We start from the raw sequence: 7,887 nt of genomic DNA on the forward strand, positions 1-7,887 counted from the left end.
AAGACATAAGAACTAGTTGGGGATGACTACCTTATCCTCGGACAGCGTTAGCGTAGAAGCTAATCGAAAGATTTGAACTAGTTAACTGTTGGGGGATTGTGCTACGATGTGATGTCGTCGGTTAGCCACCACAGTTAACATATGACTGGTTGAACATCCTTTAACCAGGCCTACAAGAAGTGTTGTGCGCCATATCTGACGCATTTGAAAAGACTTTGGGCACGATTTTTTGTATGCCCGAATGCTCGACAACGAAATCTTCCTTTTTGTGGAGGAATTTCACTTAAACCCGTCTGCGACAAAGTGTCTTACCCTCTTAAATTTCTTTATTCAGTTCGAGTTCGACAAAGACGAAGTTACCGATTTGAGTTTTGCATATACCCGGCTAAAATGATTGAGAGCATTCATCCTTTTATGTTCCCTTTTTATCTTTGTTATGTTTAGCTCATTTTCGGCGCCTGAAAGACGAGACTCTATAAGTTTTAAGCACTGCAGTTCCCTGCTTTAAAGACTTCTTGATTCTTCTAAATCTTCGGCAAGGGATCAAGTGGACCTGTGAGTCCTTCCCTGAAATGGAAATCGATATGAACTGCTGTATGATGCAAACTGATGGCGGTTTTTAAGTCCGTAAAAAATTAATTTAGTATTAAAAAGTTCGCCAAAGTTTAAAAAGACTGTTCCAGGGGGGCCCATGGTCCAGTAATTTCTATACCAGTAGGATTTTCTGACCTAGACCCAAGCTTGTTTAATTAATCTTGTCCATTGCCGACGGCTATTGTTTGAGCAGCCTGGGGTCTTATATATTCCTATACAATGAATGTAGCTGCTGTGTGTTCCACAATTGAAGCATCTTTTTGACGCTAGATTCCCACCTGATACCACATCAGGCTGTTAGGGACTTTATTAAAAATCAAGAAGAAACGCTATAATCGAGGGTCACGACTATAAAATACCCATTACTGTCCTATCATATTTTAAAATAATTAATTTGCTAGCATAGCATTACTCGCTGAGCAAACTGGTATATTAGATTAAGTATGTAATAGGTAGAAGAAATGGTTTCCGACCGTATAAAGTATATATATTCTTGATCAGGATCAATAGCCGTCCGTCAGTCTGTCCGTATCAACGCTGAGATCATAAGACCTATATGAGATGCAAAGTTGAGATTAAGCAGATTCAAGCCCACTCTAACACCCACAAAAGACAAAAAAAAATAGCTGATAGCTCAGGAACTATTAAAACTACAAAGTTGAGATTAAGTATGTCTAACTTTGAGATGCCATCGTATCTTATGGTTGTATCATTATCACGCCACACCCATGCTGGAAGGAGCATAGGAATGTGACATAAGGCATGTAGTTTTTTATGATAGTAGTTTTTTGTTCACATCTAGCCACGCTCATTCTAACGCTTCCAAAATCTCGAGAAATATAAGAGCTAGAAAGTTGGTGCTTACATATTTTATACGTAATTTAAGATACGTATTTTAGAGATGCCACTGCAGCTTGACGCAAGTTTTCATTCGGCCACGCCCACTCTTACGCGCACAAACCGCGGAAAACTGGGGCGTCCATAATATTACTGTTGGGCCAAGCAGCCAAAGACAAAGACGTATGAGCAGCGGCGCTCTTATCAGCTTCCTATTTTGTTGGTTCTTCGAGTTTCGCATGCGTTTTACTGTTATTTACTGCGCTTTTCGGAGCTTTTGTGAAACTGTTGCAGCTCGAATCTTTTGTTGTTAAGCTTGTACTTCTTGCATTCGGCGTGGTTTTGTGTGCTGAGTTGATTTGGTTTTGATTTGAACTCGGATAAAAATTTAAAAATTGAGGTGCCCCGGTTCTATAGCAATTAAAACTTCTTAGTTGTACAACAATTACAATGAATGAATTCGTTTGACTTATATAATACTTTTTTGTCAAAACATTAGTTAGATGTTTATGTAGGGTGAAGTCACCATCAGTTACTCAACACGCTTCTTTTTGACAAAAGGTGTCACTTTGTCCAATTCCACTAGCAAAATGAATATTTTAAAATTGTGTAAAACAGTAACGGTAACTCGTATACCAGATTCATTGAAAAGTATGTAACAGGTAGAAGGAAGCGTTTCCGACCCTATAAAGTATATATATTCTTGATCACGATGTCCGTCGGTCCGTATGAACGCTGAGATCTCAGGAACTATAAGAGATACAAAAATTAGATTTACCATGAAGATTCTTAAGGTCCATACGCAGCGCAAGGTTATCTCAGGAACTATTACAGCTAGAAAGTTGAAATCCAGTACGTATAATCTTTAGATGCTAGCGCATCTTATAGTGGTACTATTATCCGGCCACACCCACCTATACGCCCACCAAGCTCAAAAGACGGATTTCGCTTTTTCTGGAAAAGCTGATATCTCGGTAACCATAAGAGATAGAAAGTTCGGATTAAACATGTAGGTTTTTATGATGCTCCCACAAAACCTGAAAAACAAGAATGCAAAAATCTCGAAAATTATAAAAGCTGCAAAGTTTGCTTAAGAATGCGTATTTAAGAGATGCCTGTGCAACTTGCCACGAAGTTACATCCGGCCACGCCCACTCTAACGCCAACAAACCGCGGAAAACTGTGGCGTCTATAACATTATTATGAATGCCTTCGTTTGAACTTGTATAACTTATTTCTGTTAATATCTATCGATTTACGAACCATTTTGTAAATAGGAACATTATTTCGCTATTAATGAAGAAATTTAGCTTATAGGGCTCACATGGCTTGTGACGTCACTATCAATTACTCAACATGCTTCCTCTGACAATAGGTGGCGCATTGTGAATTTCCACTAGCAAAATTAATATTTTAAAATTGTGTAAAACAGTAACTGTCGCGGCACTCGAATATAGCGTTTCCTCTTCTTTTATAATAATCTTCCGATTTAAAAAATTTGTTTGGCTGTTCATCATAATCTAGAACTTATAGAGTTTGAAACGCGAGTAACGGTTATAAAAACAATAGGTTAGGAAATAGTTTTACACAAGAGAGCAAATACAAAATGATATGGGAACGTCTGTTCTTATTAGGGTGAGGGTTAATCGTAAGGAAGTCCTTAAGTAACGTTCCTTCTTACTTTTTCTCTCTCTCTACCCGCACCGAACATGAATATAGATTTACAATTTAAAAAACCAAAATAGATTTTAAGTTATTGCAGACGAAATTGGCAAGCTGCCCGATATATACCAAAAACCGCATATGCGACTAGATGTTGGTCCAAGCCGTATCCGTAATACCTTTAAACCCAGATAAAAACCAACGGCCTGCATCTGATAATATTTAAGCGACTAGCTTATCAATGGCACCAAGTATTCAAAACTACGGGAAACCATAAGTAAAACTCTTTAATGAATGCATATTTATTTATGATGTTATAGTTTGTTATATTTTTAAATATGTTGAAACTTTGCTCTGTCCGTGGTTGGCCTTTGCTATACATTTGGAGTCCATTCGTTACGGTTTTTATCATTATATATATTCGAAAGCCAACTTTTTTTTGAATGGGCCCGTACAACGTATGCTTCTAAGGATGAGCTGTTTCAGTAATTTATAATGCTGCTATTCTCTCGCTGTGTGCTGCACAGGCAACTTTTATATATGCATAATTAAACGCATTGTTAAGCTTTTATAGATTTTTCGTTAAACACGGCTAAAGTAGATCAACTAGATTTGAGTTTCCTTGAAAACTTGTATTCCAAAAACATAAGCTTATTTAAAAATAAACTTATATTTTCAACGCTCCTATTTACCTAACAATATTTCGTATGATTAAGTATAAAATCTCGAGCTGGTAGTTAACTATGTTGTTAAGCTAAATGTTTAAATACATGAGGGATATGGGTTTATTAAGATATTAAGCAGCCTATTTAATTTATCATATGGGGACACACTGTTCGGAATTCCACAACCTCGTAGCTTTTTTCCATCAGCCAAAACGCTATATAAAACTGTCTCTTTTAATCAAAGAATGTCTATACCCATCACCCTCTTCCTAATAGAAATTGCGCCTTACTAATTAAAGTTGAAGTCAGTCGATTGCGATTATTGAAGAGAGCAAGTGTCATCCATAGAGTGTGGAAGTCGTGATGTTTAATACAAAACCTTTGTATCTTTAATTTACCTTTATATATATCCGAAATAAACACTATCAATTTGTACTACCCTACAAATTATTGGGGGCTCGCCCGGGAATATAAAAGGAAAAAAGAACAAAGAGAAAACTGTGCGTTAACACATCGAAAACTGACGCGACGAAGAATGAAGTGAAGACTGAGGAAAAAAGAAGTAAAAACTGAAAAGCGTTGGATGTTATTGTTAAACAAGATCAGGTAAAGACGAGGAAAATCTAAAAAGTTAAAAAGATCGACTAACGTTGAAGCAGCAAATTGGTGTACACAGACTACAAAAGTGCCAAAAATTTTGCAAAACTTTACTGTGAGCGTACCCAAAAATTAACTCAAAAAAAAAACTTGCATCGCAAAATCTGCGCAGTAGAGAAATGCAAACGACGACATACAGCAGCGGACTGGCCACTTGCTATTTTTGCGACAACAAAAGTTTCCCTGTGGCGAAAAGAGGAGCTGCAAGATCTGCAAACGACGCAATCCGCCAAAAAAATTGCGAGAGACGAGCAAGAAGTGGCAACGAGACGATCAAGCAGTGCAGCGTGACGACATCGTAGAAGAGCATTTCTATGGGTGCTAGAACGATCCTCGCTATGACAGTGTAAGGGCAAAGTTATCCGAACTAGGTTTGGATACAACTGGCAGAAAAGGAGCTATGCAGGATCAGTTGTTTGATCATTATGCATTAGATGTGGTTGACGATGAGGACGGCGAGGCTGATGGGGAAGTTGCGGGTATTAGTAGTGCTTCCAATTACCAAGGTTACCCGGTTCAACCTAGTAGCTCGAGATTTACACTACGCGATATTCAGGACAGTGTTTCATCATTTTCAGGCTCCGAACAGGAAGACGTCAATCATTGGCTGTCTGAATTCGATGACGTTGCAGTTACCGAGGGTTGGGATAATTTGCAGAAATTTAATTATGCTAAACAACTTCTGATTGGAGCAGCCAAGCTCTACATTAAAAGTACAAGGGGAGTTAGGGGTTGGATTGAGCTGAAAAACGCGTTGAAGGAAGAATTCGGTAAAAAGCTATGTTCGGCAGAGAAACACAAGATTATGCGCAAAAGGCAAAAACAACAAAAAAGAGACATGCCTCGAGTATCTCTATAGTTTAATAGATAAATCTTGATGAGGAAAGTCCAATATCGTACTTCATAGATGGCATCCCAGATAGCAAGGTCAACAAGGCAGGGTTGTATCGAGCGAATTCCATTAGGGAACTTAAAGCCGAATTAAGCATTTACGAAAAGATGAAGGGTAAGGGAAATACTAAAGACAATTTGAACAGGGAATCGACAGGTAAACCGACTCAGACCAATTTTCAAAGGAAATGCTTCAAGTGTAACAGCGAAGGCCATATTGCTAAGGATTGCAAAGGCGAAGTAATATGTTACAAGTGCAATAAAAAAGGACATATCTCTAAAAATTGCGATGAGAATAAAGAAACTATTTCCGTTAAGAAAGAGTTTGCAAATATACTGGATGTAAAAGCTGTGAAGGGACTCATTTACAAAAAGGTGAAAGCTAAAGGATTGACATTCATAGCCATGATTGATTCGGGATGTGACTTGTGGTTGATGAGAGAGGACATTTTCAGAAGTTTTGACGGCTTGAAAGGCAGTAGTTAAGCACCTGAGAGGTATCGCCAAGGGCGAACTTGTGACCATAGGATGTTTCGACGTCGATTTTGAAGCTGATGGTGTATGCTTCTCGGTATCTTTCCATGTCGCCAAACAGAACGAACTCGACTACTCGGCGGTTGTGGGAAACAATGTGCTACAGTCAGTCGACGTAATGTTCAGTTCCAATGGCTTCGAGTTCAGGGCAAAAGAGAGACTCTTTGCATCGACATTTAATGGAATGTGTGTCACGGAGATAGTCGAGAAAAGTTCCGTCCTAGATAAAATCAATTTATATCACCTGGCCGACAATCAAAAACTAAAGTTACAGGAAGAGGAGAAACAGATCGCAGCTACCCAGTCGCCCTCCAAAAGGACCAGAAAGCAACCAATGAAGAAAGTTCCACCGTCGAGCGAGGAAGAGTCCGACGCTGAGGAGCAGATCGACGATCAGGTTGAGGACGATAGCGACTCCGAGGCAGAAGACGCGGCTGATTTAATTGATGATAAGGCTGAGGAAGATGAAGATGAGAATAGTGACGAAGAGGAAGATGATGCCGAGAAGGTGGAGCTAAAAGAGTTTTCAAAGACCTCAGACGCGAGGAAGGAAGAAGACTCCAACGAAGATTATGAAGCCCCTGTAGAGGAGCCTGTTTCCAAGAAAGGCAAGGAAAGTAAGAAACCCGAGGAATCCAACTCTGAAGGATAAAAAGAAAAGAGCGGAATTTCTAAGGTGTCCGTTGGTAGGATTCCCATACCAAATGAATACAAACACAAGGATGTTATTCGCCAAGTTCGGACCGATCTATGCAGTGCACCGTATCACTAATAAGTTGGGTTCCAATTCAGTCATCGTGGCCTTTGATACGCCGGCTGGAGCAGAAGCCGCTTTGCAAGCCAAGCATAAGGCGCTGACTCTTGGAGAAAATGTTTTAACTGTATCTTAGGCGAAGGGCAAGGAAGCTTTAAGTGATCGCACAGTTGTGGTTGCCCTGTTTGGGCCAAATGTCACAAAAGAGGATATCAAGAGCTTTATCGAGAAAGTAGCTCCCGTGGAGGATGTAACTTTAACTGCTAACCGCCTTATCCCCAGAGCATTTGTACGTTTGGAGTCAGTAGATGATATTCCCAAAGTCCTAAAACTGCACAGCACCGAGCTCTTTTCTCGCTTTATTACGGTGCGACCTGTTTCGTTCAAGGCGCTGTCAAAGTCCAATGAACTTATCCTGGTCTTCGAAAATTTAGGCAAGCACGAGTCATACAGCTGCGACGCCTTGGAGAAGATATTCAAAAAATGTGGCGAATTGAACTATGTTGACGTTGTGTGCAGCAAGACAGTTTTAGCTTTCGTCACATTCAAGAAACCTGAAGGAGCTACAAAGGCTATTGCACAACTCCAAGGAAAGACTGTTAACAATGTGGAGCTTAAGCTGAAACCCTATCATGCCAGTAGCTCGGGGAGGGCTATTCTAGTGAAAAACTTGACGTCAGATACTACTGAAGCTGACCTTAGGCAATTGTTTACCAAGACCGGCGAAATCGAGAGCATCCAGATGTTGGGAATTAAGGCCGTAATAAAGTTCACAACCGATGAAGGCTTGTGTAAATCATTCTTGGCCAACGAAACTATCGTCAACCGCGTACCTATTTTGATCGAGCCCAACTCTCTGCTGAAGCACAGATTAATGAAAAGACGCATTGCAAAAAGACACGCCCCCGGAAAGTTCCAGAAGGACACATTTGGCCACAAACCTTTTAATCAGCGTACGTCACATGAAAATGGGGGCAATCCGTTTATAAAAAGGAAGTTAGAAACTGAATATGCCGTAGGAGAATTAGTTGCCATAAAAAGAACACAAAATTACTGCCCGCACCCAAAATAAACAGTTGCTAGCCTCCAGGTCAAACCCTGAAGTCTTCTTCTCGACTGCAGCCAGATCCTCACTTGGACCCATAAACTCAGCCAAAAATGTTACATACGCAAGTGCTTTAAAATAAGGACTGTCTACCCCAGCCTCAAAAAGCTCATTGCCGCAATCAGCATACCAAGAACCGAAAACGGCTCAGCAGCATCAACCGCCAGAGCAGCCAAAAAGTAACTTTG

At 40.0% G+C, this 7,887-nt stretch overlaps 1 pseudogene; it reads left to right on the forward strand.

Annotated features, from left to right (window-relative positions):
* The first annotated feature begins 4,434 nt into the window (after positions 1 to 4,434).
* Positions 4,435 to 7,633, forward strand: LOC108110011 (annotated as a pseudogene).
* Positions 7,634 to 7,887: the final 254 nt, after the last annotated feature.

Source organism: Drosophila eugracilis, unplaced genomic scaffold (genome assembly GCF_018153835.1).
Source record: "Drosophila eugracilis isolate 14026-0451.02 unplaced genomic scaffold, ASM1815383v1 contig_1879, whole genome shotgun sequence".
Taxonomy (NCBI): Eukaryota; Metazoa; Arthropoda; class Insecta; order Diptera; family Drosophilidae; genus Drosophila; species Drosophila eugracilis.